This window comes from Zonotrichia leucophrys, chromosome 6, assembly GCF_028769735.1.
Source record: "Zonotrichia leucophrys gambelii isolate GWCS_2022_RI chromosome 6, RI_Zleu_2.0, whole genome shotgun sequence".
In the NCBI taxonomy this organism is placed as follows: Eukaryota; Metazoa; Chordata; class Aves; order Passeriformes; family Passerellidae; genus Zonotrichia; species Zonotrichia leucophrys.
In genome coordinates, this window is record NC_088176.1 from 21061342 (window position 1) to 21078764 (window position 17423).

Here is a 17423-nt window from a genome sequence, read left to right on the forward strand (position 1 = left end):
AGGGTGATGTAATTAGCAGACACATGTTTAAATTTTTAATTAAGAGTTTTAATGGATTATTCACTGCCTACCAGAACACACATGCTCTTACTTTCTCACTTTTTCAGTCTGGGTTCCTAAGGAAACCAGGCTTAGTCAGTCATGCTGCCTGCCTGCCAGCCAGCCTTCCTTCCTAATCAGTGTTGAACTCTTTCGGGTTCATGGCAGGCAAACACCACTTTTCTGGCAAAATCATGACTGCATCACAATACAGTGGTAGGAAAAGGTCTGAGCAGCTGCTGCAGAGTTTAGCAGTAGGCACAAATAGATGCCTTCCAGGAATGGGGCTGAACCTCCAGCAAAATCAACAGGGGCAGAGGGAGGAAGGTGTGAAGGAAAGAATGGGAAGAAGAAAATAGGATCCTGATGGGTTCACCACAGCTTCTCCAGACCCCCTCTGTCTTACTTACTGTTCAAAGAGCAGTAAGTAAGACAGAGCAAATTTTTAAACATTTTTTTGTTAGTCTCATGCCACATGCTGGGGCAGTGATACTCTTTATGGCACCTGTGTAATACAAGTTGCAATGTTGGTCTAAAGGGCACAAAACTGAAAAATCCCCTGGACTCCAAGAGATCTAAGTGCCACTGCTCTCACAAGTTATTTTCTTCTGCTTGTGAATTCATGGCATTATTTCCAGGACACCTCTATACTTTATGTATAGAAAGGCTGGAGGTCTAAGAAAAAGAGTTCTCAAAGTGTCCAGACCAGCATTCTTATCCCTGGGACAGTAGAAAAAATGTAAGACTATTCATTTTCTCCTTCCATGGTTCAGTATCATGAATTCCTGGATGAATCCACCATTTCTGCTCTTCTGTGAAGGAAAATGGGTTAACATTTTTGCTGAGATCATCAGTCTTTAAAAGCTGTGGAGATTTTGAGAGGAGCAGCCTGATTTTTTTGAGGAAGCAGCAAGAGCTGGCTTTCTGCAAGGAGAGGTGAGCTGGAAGCTGAGCACACCAACACAGCTGGCAGGGCGGGAGTCTCAGCAGTGCCACAGCTCCCCAGTGAGCCAAGCAAGGCAGGTCCAGCGTGGGGAGCAAGGATCAGGCACAGCCTGTGAACACCAGGCAGGTTCCTGGTGAAAAGGCAGCTCTGAGACCAGGCTGGAAGTCAGCTCCAGGTCAGGATTGGTTTGTAGGATCTCATGGGTTTGTAGGATCCAGAACAATGGTCCAAAAGCAGGGACAGGCATGGCTGCAACACAGCAGGAGCTTTAGTTCAGATGGGGCCTGATGGAAGGGGCTTAGCTTAAAAGCAGGTCCCACAGGAAGGGGCATCAGCCCTGGCTGTGTCCAGGCCAGCAAAGGAGTGGGGCAGCTCTCAGCTCTGCAAGCTCCAGGCTGGCCCTGAGCCCAGACAGCCAAACAGCCAGGAGGGAACCTGCTCTCAGGGCCCTCACACAGGGCCCTCATCTCTCTGTTTGCCCTTGCTGAAGCGTGGAATAAGTCAGAAAGTTGCTTTGTGGTGTGGAATGGTCCCTGATGGCTTTAAATCCCATCATTTTCCCTTTTGGATTTAGGCTTGCCAGATGTAATTGCTGCTTGTTGCCTGGTGGTCCAGCAAAAGATTTTTCAAAACCTGTGGGGTCTGACAAAATCATGGAGCTACTCAGCACCTGCTGGTGAACCTTCTGGTGGATATGGGATGGAGGGGACCCTGTGTTTGGGCTCAATGTGAGATGGATGACCCCCTGGGGAGTCCAACTGCAGATTCATCAGTATTAAAGCACAGAAGCTGATCAGCCAGAAATTAAGCACATTGTTACAGCCAAACAAAAATAAAAACAGGAAAACAAAAAAGAAATCAAACCCAAACTAAACACCAAAGTCTTTCTGTACGTGCACAGTTTAAGTGGAGAAAGTGATGCCACTTCACCCATGCAGCCCCTGTGCCCTCAAGGCTACACAAACACACCCAGCAGCTGGACTGGGGTCTTACTTGGGATCTGATCTCTGACAGTCCCAGCACAGTATAAAAAACCTGATGGCAGAGAACTCCTAGCACCACAATGCAGGAAGATTCTTGTCCCATAATTGGGATCTGCATATTTGTCTTGATTGTTTTGCTGCTAAATACCTCAGTGAAACTTCAAAGTATACATGAGACACCTATAGCTGACAGACCTTTTCTACACCATTTACCAAAGCAATGTTTTGTGTGCCTTCTCTTGTCTTTGCTATGAGAATTATCCATGCATTCACAGAGTATACAATCACTTTCATTTTCATCGCTGGTGCACTCTCAGCCCATGGGTGAGGCTGTTTATTCATTCCTTGCCCTGAGGAGCCTGGAGGTAGCGCTGTGCTCTGCGCTGGCACCGTCCTGTCCTGCCAGCCTGCAGGACAGCTGAGCTGGGAGCAGGAGGCTCCCTCCTGTTTACTCCATTCTGGCATGGCAGAGGGAGGGATGAGTGCTTGACCTGGGCTGTTGGTTTATATCAGAGCTTCTGCTTAAATTCCAGGGCACCACAGATGCCCAAAGGCCTGTCCCACACTGGTGTCTCTCTGTCAGAGCTGCTCTTTGGGGGGATGCAGGAGTCTCTCATTCAGACTTGGTGAAAGGTTCATTTACCCTGCAGCCAAACCAGACCCAGCCTGAATCTGGCTGGAGAAACAATCTGGGAGCCTTAGGATCTCTCCCTGTCCCCCAAATCCCTTTTGTAGATAAAGCATTGAACACAAATGCTGCCAGAGCAGAGAGAAATTACTGATGTTATGACTCTTCTCAACCTACTTAGAGAATACAACTGCAATCTTAAACTTGTTGCTGCACGTTTTGCTGGTAATCTGCTTTGTTTAGTTTGTGTACATTATTTTAATGGCCTGTATAGAAACCATATATCATTGCACCAAAAATATGTGTGCAATGGATGGAGCATGTATGAGCATGTCTCTACAATTGTATAGAGATATGAAGTCATTTGGTTTTTAATATAAATGTTGTCTTCTTTGATTTTTACATGTAGTGCCAGATTTTCAAGGTCCTGGCTTAAAATAATTGTATTACTGTAGGAATAAGATTGCATTAGACTTATGGGAGAATTTTAAGACAAAATAGAAAACACAACATGGAATTGAAAATATAAGATACATTTTGCCTTCTTCTGTCTATTTAAAAACCTATAAAATAGAAAAAAAAGAAACTTAAAAAAAAAAAGACAACAACAAAGCCCACAAAAAAACAACAACCCAAATGAACAAACACCAAACTTGGAAATCAGCAGCTCATAGGGAAAAAAAAAACTTCTTCCAGGCTTCCTTTCTACAGGAAAGCATATATCAAGGGCTGAAGTGAAAGAGAATAGGAATATTTGGCTGGAGTTCAAGCTGGTTGTAATAATGGCTCTTTCAAAAGACTATTTGAATTCTTATAGCCAAAAATATTTGCCAGTCTTTTTCCATGTGAAATGTTATAAATCAAAAGGCAATGGATATTGTAGAAAGTCCTGAAAATATATAGATGAGTTTTCCACTGAGCATCCCAAATCCTGGAAATGTCACTTACCCTTTAATTCACCCTTGCTAGCACCTTCCATGGAATATTGCCTTCATGGGAACTGCTCACATACTCAGATATTTGCAGTGGCATTTTTGTGCGTGGCAAACTCTTGCAAAATGTAAGGTTTTCTTTTCCCTGGCAGTGCAATATGCAAATACACTCCACTGATGCACAACTGAGCCCACTTAGTGCAGCTTATCATACTGAAATAGCCTCATCAGTGCAAACACCCAGCATCCTCTTACCCAGGCTGTAATAAGATCTCAATGACATATACACGGGTTTGTAGGATCAGATTATTATTTGTGTAACATTAAAGTCCTGCTCTATCTGGCAGGCCAGTATATGGCACTCCTCATGACATTTAGTTACCAAGAAAACTTGGAGACACAAAGCGTCTCTCTGGGAGAGTGTTGACAGCCCTGAGCAGGCTCAGCTGGAGCATCCCCATCACCCCAACCCCAGAGCGCCAGCCTGGCTCAGCCCTGGCTCTGTGCGGGAGCTCAGCTGCAGCCAGACCTGGCCTGGCCATGGGGTCTGTGTTCCCAGGCCTCAGCCCCCAGCAGCTCTGCAGCTTGGCCCTGGCTTTGGCCCTGCCCCATCAGCTTGGCCCTGCCAAGGGTCCCTGGACCGCACACAGATCCTGCCAGGCCTGACCTCGGACCTTCCTCATCATCACAGATCCTGCCTGGCCTGACCTCGGACCTGCCTCATCATCACAGATCCTGCCAGGCCTGAGCTCCGACCTGCCTCATCGTCACAGACTTGCCTGGTGCGTTGGACTTTTGGGTAGAGTATTGGGGTCTGCACTTCCCTGCTCCCTTGCTGCCAGTCCTGAGATACCCTTTAGCTCTTGGGGTGCAGGGAGCAGCTGACCCTTGTTGCTCCCTGATGTGGTACCAGCCTCTCATTGTGTGCCCAGCAACAAGAGAATGAGACTAAGGGATGAGTTAAAAGCTTGTTAACAAGGGAATCTGTGTCTCAACACCCTTGGCACTATTAGGATGGGCCACATGAAGGATTTTTTTCTAGTGTGTCTCAGATTCTGCTTCAGCAGTATGAAATATAGATCATTAATTAATTAGAAACAATTCAGTTGCATGATCATAAGATTGTTTTTCTTTCCATGAATGGATGTAACTCGTCTGTCTCTGTCACAAGTGCTCATATTTGTCTCTTGGGAGGGTTAACTCTGTCTAGCCATAGGAAATAATAAAGCAGCCTGCTAAAATACAGCTGTAGGGCTGTCCATGTAACAGAGAAGCCTTGTACCTAGAACAGTGACAGGCTGCTCTGCCCAGCAGTGCAGCAGGGTGGGCAGAAGCAGGAGCCCTGAGGAACCTGCCAGCTCCAGCTCTCAGCGTGTCCTTCCCTGCCCCACAGTTGAGCTGCACATCACACACAGCTCCCTGTTTGCTGAACTGGCAATGACTGCTCTGCTCCTCTGTAATTCTCCCTAAGAGAAGACAGACTTTGGTTGCTGGCAGACACCTGTCTGTCTTGAAGTATGTGCATTGTATGGAGTGCAAATTTTCTGGACTTGTGCTGAAGAAACATTTATCAGAGGATTCTGGTGCTTCTTGGTGTGTGCAGGGAATGATTTCATTTCTTCACTGCATATTTTGCGAACTGTCACATCTTTTGATCTTAAAAAAAGCTCTACTAAGCCTCATCAGTTCATAAAGCAGTGTTGAAAAATATAAGATGCTTCTGAAATCAATTGTTGCTTAAATCCACATGTATTTTGTAATGTCTAAAAGCTTCTTTCCCCTCAACCTGGAAAAGATAAATTTAAAAACCAAGCAAACACATACCCCTGCAGCTCCCCCAAGGTCAACATGTACTCATTCAACTCAAGCAGTCAGTCGTGCCTGTAAAGAGCAACACACTTTAATATTGCTAGATTCATAATGGAGACCACAGTGGTGTCAGTTCTCAAATCAAAGAGAAATAAAGGTTCATGTTTCTGTCCCAAGAGAAGGCAACTGGATTTGAAGGGTTGTCAGTCTAGAAGTTTCAAACACAAACATGTACATGTGCCTGCAAAGTCAGTCCTCTGGATGTATGAATAGCCTTTCTCTAGACAGGACAGTGTAGCATAAACCCCTCTAAATGGCAGTCTTTGGCTACTACACTACTGAATGTGATGTAATTTGTTCAAATCTTTCAGTTAAAAACTATTTCAGAACAGAAAAGAAAGTTGCTACAGGTTGCTTAATTGGTTACTAGTGAGGAATATGGAAATTGCTTACCCAAGATAACCATTTGCAGTAAACACTAAGAAGAACTGATTTAGGACTATAATTAAGGTTGCAATGACTTGAAACACATTAGGGAAAGATTTAGACTGAGCATCAAGAAAAAATACCAGAAGCTGCAAGGTGTGTATTCCAGGAAATGTTTGGAATGTATTGAGGGAACCTCCACCCATGCCATTTTAAGGTAACTCACTGAGAAAAGGACACAATGAGTTACATGTTTGTTCTGGGCTTTCATTTGCACATCATCTTTAAATTTAAGCTCTGAAGAACATATTTTAAGGAGAGGTCCTGATGAGAGAAATCTTTTCTCATTTCGGATCTGTGTTCTCTGCTTCTTCTCTGTGACCCTATACTGGGAGCACTTACAGAACTAAATCATCAACCTAAAACAAGTCACTTCTTTCTTCTTACTTTCTTTCAAAAAGGAATGAAAAAAATAAGAGAAACTGTGAAGAGATTTTTAACTAGATAAAATAAAGGAAATTTCAAACTGAAGTAGGTCCTTGTGTTTAAACATTAGTTAATGCTGTTACTGATTAGAATCACAGTAGTGCCTGGATGTCTTAGCTGAGATTGGGGGGGGGGGAGGGATAATGTCACTTTCTTTATACTCTAGATCAAAAAGACAGCCAAAGGAGGTATTACTGTCTCTGTATGATAGAAGATGAAACTCAGGGAGGTTAAGTGACTGCCTTACTGATAGACAGCCTGTAACAAAGACAGAAAATGAAGCCAAAGCTTCTGGGTTTCAGTTTGGTGCTTCATTCCAAACTCTTTCCCTCTGCCAGGGAGCTTTGTTAGGGTAGGACTCCAAAAAGGTTTGCTGTTGTTTCACCAGTGCATTTCTGCCTGTGTAAAGCAGGAACTGCAGTGCTTGGAGCAGGCAGGCTTTGTGGCATGAATTGGAGCCAGTTAACGTAGCTGGCTGTGGGTTAATTCTTTATGAAATGAGATTGTTGTTCATGTGTGTCATACAACTGCACTCAAGAGACCTGATTTTGATTGCTTGCATTACCAGCTGGGAAGTCAGAAGTTTGTAATTTTAGAAGCAAAATGAGAAATGTAATTTCCTGGACTTATAGATGATTTTTTTAAAAGCAATTATCCAATGTCTGTAGAGTCAACATGTAAACTCAGTGTTAATTCTTTTCTAAGAGGTTAATTGTTATAAGAAGAAAGAAGCTCATATGCAGCAATTGAAATTGAGTGGGTTCATCACTATATTCAGAACCCCACTCCCAAGCTGAACATCTTCTCTCTAATAATCCTCAGCATTTATACAGACAGGAGCATTTCTGAGCTTTGCCAAGAGCCAGACTAATATCTTTCCTATTTTATAAACAAGAAAACTGTAGCAAGGAGCTTTCAGCACGTTTAGATACAATGCCATGTCTTTAAAACTCAAAAGATCCTGCTGCCCACTATCATATTTCATCTCTTCACCCATATTATTTCCCATTAGACTATTTGTCTCTGATAGTTTGGGATAGCTGTAGATTTACAGCCAAGAAAAGGTTGAAAAAAATAAGGCAAGTGAAACTCTTAAAGAAACAAAGGACTAGTAGGCTTATTTACTGTTCTTTCTGAAATATAGACATTCATTATTCCTAGTAAAGGTGAAATTATTTTTCTTATATTTCTGAATATTCTCAATTTACATAACTCTTCAACTCTACGTATGTTTTAATTTTAACCAAATTACAGCATTGGGTTAAAAAGTCAACTTTTACTAATAAAAGCATAAAGTTTATCATGAGTGCTCATTCTTTAATATGCTGCCTGAATTAATACAGAGAATTTCAAGTTTACCATTTAAATGGTAATTAAAATTCTACCACACCCAATTCTCAGTATAAGGAGATCTCTAGTATAATCAATAATTTGATAATACGTTTTAAAAAAGCCAAACAGGCCAGCAAGCCCCAAAATAGAAAATGCATATGTCCAATGCAAATAATTTCCCACTTGCTTATTCACTTTTGCTACTAATTGAAACGTCTCCTATGTGTCTTGGCATTTGCAATGATAGCATTTGTGAGAAAGTTAGTTTTATGATGTAATGTGGGAATTTATTACATATATTTGTAGATTCCTTTTCTGTTAGGTAATTCAGTATTTGCTTTCTTTTTGATTCTTTTATGTATCCCTTGCTTCCCAGAAAGAGCACTGGGGCCACAGATGAGCTCTTTATTTAACTTCAAATTATTTTAATTTAGTCCAGAGTTTCCAAAGATTAATTATTTGGTGTGCTCTACTTCAGATTGCTTCATTTGCAGGAAATTAATGTTCAGCATTACTTGGAAGTGAAGGAAAATGAACAGGTCATTTATAACAGCCTGTCATTAATACCATACCCATATTTTCTATTCCTAATGACTGGGATTTTAAATCAGCCATACAAAATTAAGCCCAAACATGCAAACACTTAAGGTATGATAGTCAGCTCCTCATTTTTTTGTAAGATTTGGGATTATTCCCTGAAGCAGGTGTGGAAATTCATAATTGCACACATGATTATCTAAATATCCCCACTAAAAACTCCCAGACTGCTCAGTTGCAGCCACATATCTTGTTCAGACACAGCAAAGCTGAGAGCTGGTTGAGGTTCCTGAGAAGGTGCCCACCTTCTCTCCCCAGAGTGTCTGTTCAGGCACAATTACATCTGTAATCACTCCCTAACCTGTACAGTTCAGCTGACGCACTTTTAATGGCTGGTCATTTCTAGCATGCCTGAAAAGTTCTGTGCACCCTCAGTGGGGCTGTTTGTGTGTGGGTGACAATCCAGGGGATGACTCACACTCACTGCATGCGAGTTAAGCATCCAGCTCCTGTCGAAAAACAATAAGAGTTGATTAACTCCCAGCTGAGCTTTTGAAAATATCCAACTTTGCTCTTAGGCCACCCTTCAGCTGAAGATAAAGCATAGAGAATGCTACTAGTTGCAGTGGAGCAGAATATTCATCTTAGTTATTAGCTCAGGCAGCATGATATCTCACTTAGCAGCAATAAGCTGTGTTAAAAAAAAAAAAAATCTGGCAGCCCAGAATTAACAGAGTGGGTGAAATACTGTGAGGAGAGAGAGAGGCAGTGGTGGATGTTACAGAAAGACACAGGGTCTGATTATCCAGGCGTTGAGAGGGATAGAGAAAAAAAAAGAGGGGATGTTCTGCAGCTTAATTAATGGAAAGAGGCTTGTGCATCTGACAGCAGCCCCTCTGCAAGGTGAATTCTTTCATAAAGAGCCTCATTCATGAGTTGCCAAGACATCCACAACCTATTCTTGAATTCACACAAAAATTAAAAGAAAAACAACTGACTGGCTAATTTAGCGACTTGCAGGATGCAGCTGGTGCTACTGTTTTCACAAAAAAAAAGGCCTTTTCCCTTCCACCTCCTAACCATTCCAGTCTTCCTCCCCACCCCCAGCTATTTTGTATCCTGCTGCACCAGTGAGGAGTGTGACAACTCCTGACTTAGCTGGCACTGTGGGATATCGAATAACAAAGGGGAATAATATCAGGAGAACAGAGGGGATCTGGCCAGCACTAAGGAACAAGCTCACAGCTTGCCCAGGTCCTGCCATCAGCTGAGAACTAGAACTTCCCTTTTTTTTTCTTTTTCTTTTCTTTTTAAAATATTATTATTATTATTAAATAAACAAAGGCCTTCATTATGCTGGATAATGCAATTGGCACTTTGATAAATCATCAGCTGTGTACCTCTCCTGTGTACCCTGAGGAGACAGTTTGTGTAGTTCTAGGCATATGAAGAAGACACTTCACATTTCCAACATTGATATGTGATTACCTTGGTTCTTCCTGGCTTCTACTTCACATTTTCATATTACCTGACACAGAAAAACGTGTCTCTCCTGCCCTCCAAATCTCTTTTCACTCAGATTTTCCTTCCCAAAGGATATTTAATACAAAATCCTTCTGTGCATGATGATAATTTAACAACCAGAGTTAGTCAGGTTGAGAGCCCCTAATACAAGCAAGCCAGTGGCATTTTTTAAGGGAGCACTGAGCAGATCTAAAGGTTCCTGAAAGGGTATTTGAGATGATGTGGTGTATTGCCACCTGACTCTGACAGGCCTTCTAGTCTAGCTAACAGAGCCTGAGTTGCTGCAGTACTGGCAGCTATGGGAAGTGACTGAAATAAATTGTTTGTGCAGCCAGAGCTTTATTTAGCAAAGGAACCTCACAACTAATGCTGCCAACAAAGGAAGTAAAGAAAACATCATACAGACACCACTAAAAATCCAGCTGGAGATAGCAGTGTGGTCCTTGACACCAGTCAAACTCCTCTTGGTTCAAGCTGCAAAAAGAAAAGACTAGAGTGGATGTTGCTTAATTTCCAAGCATTGCAGAGCAGGCCAAAGGTTTTTCTAAGCCTGGGCTGAGCAATTGAGCTTAGCAATTTCAGAGCTGGTTTGCCACATAGATTATTTCCCAAACTCCCACCCTTGACGAGAATGTTGGTGTGCCAGGAGATGCTGAGCACAAGTGCAAGGGGTAAGTACTCCAACCAGCTTTGCAGTAGATGAGGGTTTTCACTGTCCTCTGAGTTTGAAAAGTGCTCCTTGTGCCTATCAGTCACATTTCTTAGAACTCTGCTGCTGCCATACACCAAGGCTTGGGTATCATCAGAAGTCTCCAAATTATGTGGCTGGTAGCAGCCTCTCTGGTCATTACTATTTCTTCAGCTTATTAATTGGATTTTCAAAAATATATAGTGGAAACTGGATGAAAATAGGATTAACAAGAACATGATCAAGCTTTCTCCTACCTTTTTCTCTCCATGTTTCTTGGCAATCTTTGATCAATACAAAAATGCAACAACTACAGATCTGGAAATTTTCCCCTGGCTAAAACTGAGCTATAATACAGTACACCCATATCACAGCTGGAGGTTGTGAGGATTCTTTCAGTTACATTAAGCACTGTCAGAATCCTTTCGCAGCTCAAAGTAACTTTATTTAGCAAAACTGCCTTTCCAGTCTCTTTTATTGGCTTCTAAGTACCGAGGATGGCCCTCTTTTCATCTGAAGGGCTTAGCAAGTGTGCTACCTGCCTTTTTGGAGAAGCTTCTCCTTCTCCCTCCCCCTTGCTTGTCCAGTTCAATCTGGAAAAAGTTATATAAGTCATGTTCATTTAAACAGAGACCAAGAGAATATTCCAGCAGTATGGAGAACACAATGAGCTGTTGGGAAGCTGTGAAAGGGATTTGGTGTGAACCTTAAAATGAATCCCCCCTCTCATAAAGTGACAACCCAATATCCCCAAAGGGAACAGCAGGAGGGAAACCTAAACCTGTCGACAAAGTCAACCGGTAATGATTGGAGAGTTAATTACTTTAAAGCCCACAAAGACAAGCTGAGGTGTTAAAATGGCCCCTGCAAACATCAGCATCCTCCCCTTTCACCAGACTAACTAAACACAGCAGGACAGTAGCAAGAAGGACCTGAGCAGCCCCTGATTATGGCACTTTTCGCTACCTCTGAACAAACTGATCTTTATTCATTTTCAATTTCATCCTTTATCTTGTCAGCTGTCCTCACCAAGTATTACTGTAATGTGTATAAAAACACAAGGCTGCATCAAGTTCAGTCCTGCTGGCTGGTACACAGTCCGGCAATATCCCAGCCCTCCTCTTGGGATTAGCCTTGAAAACACCACTCTTGCACTCAGCAGCAAAATGCTTCCTGTCATATCAGTGCCTTTTACATGGCAAAAGGAGAAACTTAAATCCAGTGCAGCTATAACTAACAATTTACTGTGGAGCCTAGGTGCTAATCCTTTTTTCTCCAGCAAATTTGTTTTGAGTCACACATTATATTAAGATTCCATTTGTGAGGTTTAACACAAGATTAGCAGGTGTTTCAATGTGAAGCATATAGAGGTTAAACACACTGGTAGGGTGTTTCAGATGATGATGAGCTATTGTTGTAAGGAACCCTATTGACCCATTGGACCCATAACAATTGATTGCCATTTATTAAAACATCTAGTAATCACTTACTAATCCTTTATCATGCATAAATAGAGCCTCCACATCAAGTACTGTGAGACACTGTATATATGAAAGGCACCATCTTCTAGACATTGTCATGTATAAAAGCCACCTGGTATTTTCCGTCTTTGCTTTTAGCATTTTCCTTTGCCCTCCCAAATTCTATTCATCCCATTGCTGCTTTAAGATGTAGTACAGTTAATGCATCAAAAAGATATGTTCCTGCTAAGCTCTGAAAGGTGTGTAAACACACCAGCAGTTTCTTCTCCACAGCTAGCAGAGGACCTCTGAAACTGGATCTCTTGTGCCCAGAGTAGAGCCCTTCATACCCAGGTGCCCAGATTTTTCCTGAGGCCAGCATCCTCTTCTAACCATTGTGCTTTAAACCTTGTCTATCTCTGATTGGGGAATAAGAAAAATAATACTCACTCACCTAACAAAGCTCTTACAGGAACTAATTCATTAAGGATTGTGAAGTACTTTGATATAGCAGTGTGGTATATTTGCCAGAGTGGAAAGGAACATGTGGGATTTATTATAAACAGTCACTGTCTCCATCCCTGTGGGATGACAGCTGATCTACCACAAACATTTATTTCCAAATTACAGTATTATGCCAATTACAACTCCTGAGTTGAAACTGCTGTAGCATTTACCTTATAATCTGCTAGTTTCAGGAATTAAAAAGCACCTGAATCAGTAAAATGGCAGCAGGAGACTATTTTACACTATTATTCAATTTGATTAAATGTAATAGATGAGACAGCAAATGATCAGAAAACATGCCCACAGGTTACTCACTTTGTGTGTATATAAATATATGAGTGTATATATTAACATAATCTGTAGATCTTAAGCTGGGTGGTGATGCTCTGTTGTGTGCAGCAATGCATATCCTCATACAAAAACCAAGAAGCATTCTGCTTGTGCTCAGAGGAGCAGACATAGTTTCGTGGATTAATCTTTCAAATTAAATTAAAATATAAAAGGTTTTGGGGGGGGAAATATCACAAATTAAAAAAAATGTAAGAAAAGGCTGTTTTAGTCCCAAAGGAATATAAGGTTGAAGGTTAGAGTTGCAGGGAAGCTGCTGGCAGGTGAGCTGAGCAGAGGAGGCGGTGCAGGTAAAGAATTCATGCATTCAGCTCCCAGGCAGGGACATGCTCAGGATGACTGTGGGATGAAACTCGTTGCACTCTTAGGATGACTTTTCTCCCCAGGGTCACTTCTTTCAACAGCATATGCCAGGGGATGAAATTTCCAGGTGACTGTAGTCAAATATGTGGCTGTGTGTGGTAATAATAGAAGGAACATCCTGGCTTGGTTGAAGTCATAGGACGTTTTGCCAGACTTCTACGAGGGCCAAGATTTTACCCTCCAGCATCTCCAAAGATAAATAGGGATCTGTCACCATACCAACATGGACAACTGCATAATTGTTTCTAAATATGTAACAGCCCCACCAGTTCTAATGGAACTGCATCAGTGATTAAAGCCCTCCCAGGGAAATTCTTAATATGGCAGTAATTTCATGCACAAGAATTTTCTTACTGATTTCAAGCAAGTGTTCAAACTCTAATTCGATGTTCTTTTTTTTACACTGATGAATTTGTTCTGCACATGTCTGGGCTTTATTTAAGCAGTAGTCTCCAGCATGTCTTACACCACAGCCATACAGCAATTTTCATTTTTGAGAACTGAATTTAACTGAGACCATGCAGAGCCCTTAACTTCTTGCTTTCTCTCACTTGTGATCAAAAAATAGCAGTGTTAGTGCATTTTTAGAATAATTCTAAGGACTTTTGAGGAGAAGCATATGCTCACTACATACTCTACAATGTAGATGTACAATAATATATATTTTTCCATGGAGGGTGTGTGTGGGCCGAAAATCCTGTAAATAAGATTATTTAAAATATAAAAGCAAAGAGACTAATAGAACAAAGTGAAATTAGCAAAGCAGTTCTTTCTACAAGAATACATGGGAAAGTTATTTTGATTTTAGATAGTCTTTTTTAACATTAAGGACATGATTTTAGCACGTGGAATGAGTGTATTCAATGTATAAATGTTTAGACACCTGTTATTCCTTGGGGGAATTAGTGGTACTTCATCAGTTTGTAGGAGTTACCGGAGAGAAATCCCGCAAAGTCTGCCCATAAAAGACATACTAAAGTGTAAATTTTATTGTTTGCACTGACTTCCTTGATGGTCTTATTACTTTTCCATAGATATTTTTAATATAGGCTTGAGGGCATTTTCATACAATAAACCAAAAATATTTCTTCTCTAGATGACCAACCAAAATGCTTATAGACATTCTCAGCTAGATCCAAAGCATTCCAGGTACTTAGGTTTCTCTGTGTAAGATGCACTATCTCAAACTGAACTGCCATGATGTAGCTCTTTTGAAGTTATAATTTTGGAAAACAGTATAATTTACAGTGACAGTGGATCTGAGTTTGCTGGACGATGATTCATGTATAAAGAGGTTCATATGCTTAAACTTCACAGTTTACATAGTATCAGGTACACCTGTAAATGTCAAGATCCACAGGACTCTCTCTCTAAACAAAAGGTTCTTGAACATGTTAAAAACTGGAACACAACACCCAATGACATATCATCCTATAAAATTTATTTTTAGGAAAAGAGTTAAATGGGGAAGAAAGAATGGAATTATTTAAACCAGAGACTTTTATGATTTTTCTCTGTGCTGTTACTTATGTCTTCACGACACACTCATAATTCCAGAATGGCCAAACATATTATCGAGTTTTCTCCAGTGTTTTGTTTCCTGAACTGAGATGAGGCCATGCCAAGTTTCAGTTTCAAGAAATTATTTTTATGTTTTTCCCACTAACCAAGTTGTAAATTTCCCGGAAAAAAAAAAATTGATGGAAATGTTGACACAACATTCAGAATAGTGTTGCAAATGTGACACTGTGCTACAAATTGTGCTGAAATGATTTATAACATTTCCAATAATTTAAAAACTATTTTAAATCACTGCCAGGTCCTGCAAAATACATGAACCTTGACGGATTCTCCAACAAGTATTAGGTCACTACAGATTTCAATTTCCCTCTTTATGTTTAAAAGGTTGCATCTGGCAGTTAAGAGACTAAAACCTCAGTCAATGGTTATGGTGTGATAGATACATGCTGGAATATTATTTTCACCCGGTAGCTTTCTGTAAGTAGGTCATACAATTTTACAGTGCTCTGAAACATCACCAAAGAGCTTTCTTACACAGTAACTCCAGAAACTGACTCTGAAAGAAGTTGCACTAAACTTTAATGTTCTTTTTTTTATTATTATTTTGGAAACTTTGTTTCCTTACTAGTCTACATGCAGTGCATCATGTAGGGAAGACCTTCATAATTTATTGTAGAAGGTCATTTTCCACCCACTCTTCAGGAGTTGTTGTTTGGTTTTTTTTTTAATTCTACTTTTACATTTTCTTATTCAGGACCAGATATTTTTAGAAAACTTTGCAGGCAGGCACCTAACACAATATGTCATCCACAAGATGTGGAAAAGAGGATGTTGAGGAGACATCTGGAACAATCAAGTTTGGGAAGATGGGGAATGTCTAGCTGTGCCTGCTTGAGTAGATGCTCAGGTAGGTAACTCTGCCTTTCCCTCCCTTGTGTGGTACCCTGTGGGATGTATCCCATGGTATTTTGTCATGCTTGGGTAAAAAGTGGTGTTTGGTGAAAAGTGCTGTTTGCTGGCCACAGGTGAGAAAACCATCACAAGGAGTATTCAAACCCAGGAGCAGGACTTGATGGTTCTGATGGGTCCCTTCCAACTCAGCTTTTTCTGTGACTGCTGAACACTTTGACATGGTGAGAGGCCTTTGGCAGCGCCGGTCAAGAGAAAACCGAGCTTTAAGTGCGTACGCGTTATCGCCTTGTTCTTTAATATAAACTCCTCGCAACATCTTGTTACATGTACAAACTCAACGGGAGGACAACATCTGTGATTTGTTCACGCTGCTTCCATCCCTCACACTAATTATGGGAGGCTCGAGCAGAGCCCTCTTCCCCCGGCCCGGGGGAGCGTTCCAGCCCCAAAGCTGCCCTCGGGGGGCTGCCGTCGGGACAGGTCACATCGCCCCCGTAGGACCGACAGCCCCGTGCGACCCCCGAGGGCGGCTGGGGGCCCCGGGAGGCGCCGGGGGCCGCTTCCCCCCGCAGCCGCCTTCCCGCCCAGGGGACGCGCCGCCCCCCAAACTTTGTCGCCTATCCCCCTTTCTCTCTCCCCATTTATTTTTTAATTTTTTTTCTTTTTTTCTTTTTTTTTTTTTTGAGGGAGAAAAGGTGGGGGGAGCTCAATTTCCCACTTGCCAACAGCAGATAAAAAAGTGGGGAGGGACCTCTTCTGTCACAGCCTATGTAGATTAACCTTTCAATTAGCTGTTATCAGGTCCTGTGTCTTAGCACCAGTCCTCGCAATCTGCGTCCGCCCGCACCGGGGAGGCTGGAGGTCTGGGGTGGGTTTCTGTTTTAATTTCTAAATTAATGATAATTGCTCGCGTGGCTCCCCTCCCCCGCCGAGAGCCGAACGCGTGTGTCTGATCTGCCCGTCCACCTTTTAGTATTTTGGAGTGAGAAGAGGAGCCCCGCGGAGGAGGAGGAGGGGAGACAAGGTATTCTCTCTGTATTCATCTTCTTTTTTCCCCTCTCGCGGAGGGGCTTAGGGAAGGTAACTGGTGCAATCAATCCGCTGGCTGGGGATTCCCTCCACCCCCTCCCCGGCTCGTCTGGCTCTCCTGGCTGGGTCTCTTCAGTGTGTATGTGTTTGGGGAAGGGGGTGGGGGGAGGCTGTGTTGTTGTTGTGTTCCTGGCTCTGCTTGCAGCCAGGAGAGAGAGCGAGCGGGCGAGCGAGAGACAGAGCGGAGAGAGCGAGCGAGCGAGAGAGAGAGAGGAGCCGCGATCGCGTTTCAGGGGCAGCACATTCCGCAGGAACCGCTGCTGCAGAAACACACACGGGCAGAGAAAGGAGGTCATTGCAAGCAAAGGGGGGAACCTGCATCGGAGGTTAGATTCCCAGGAGTTTATGCGGGGGATAATAGGGAGCATGCGATGGGGTTTGTTTTGCATTGGGTGACAGGCTGCAATTTGCCATAATAACCCCCTTTCCCTCCCCGCTCCCAGCGCAGGGGGCTTGTCACTAGGCTGGGTACTTTTTTTCCTTTAGCATCGGAGGCTGATGCACGTGTTTGCAGACACTTGCGCTGGGTAAATGCATTGCAATGCTCTGCGTTTTGCAGGGGAGGGGGAGCAGCAGCAGGGGGTGATGGCTGGGCTGGATGGGGTGGGGAGAGGGGGAACGGAGTGGCGGAGGGAAGCAGGGGATGGCTGAGGTTTTTGTGTTGCATGTTCCCACCCTGTCTTTCTGAGGCGGCAATTGTTCCCTCGCAGACGGGGTGACAGAGAAGTCCCTGTGCTTCGCATGGCGAAACTTGCAGGGACCTGCATGTGGCTGCAGAGCTGGGAGTCATTGTCGTCGTCCCCGTTCCCGCTCCCTCCTCCCTCCCTCGGCGGTGCGGGGTGTGTGTGTGCGCGATAAGCGGCTGCCAGTGCCAGGCACCTTGGGAGGGTAAT

The 17423-nt window shown here is 42.8% G+C and overlaps 1 protein-coding gene across 5 annotated transcripts in view; it reads left to right on the plus strand.

The window, feature by feature from the left end:
• Nucleotides 1-16244: 16244 nt before the first annotated feature.
• KAT6B (lysine acetyltransferase 6B) overlaps nt 16245-17423 on the plus strand; it is a 101697-nt gene continuing 100518 nt past the window's right edge. Inside the window, exons 1-3 of one of the 5 annotated variants that reach the window (XM_064716480.1) lie at nt 16245-16309; nt 16415-16465; nt 16676-16856. The gene's annotated coding sequence lies outside the window, so the exon portion shown is untranslated. Of the gene's footprint in view, nt 16310-16414; nt 16466-16675; nt 16857-17038; nt 17058-17423 lie in introns of those variants that run through there. The other 4 variants (XM_064716484.1, XM_064716482.1, XM_064716481.1 and 1 more) reach the window with 4 other exon arrangements.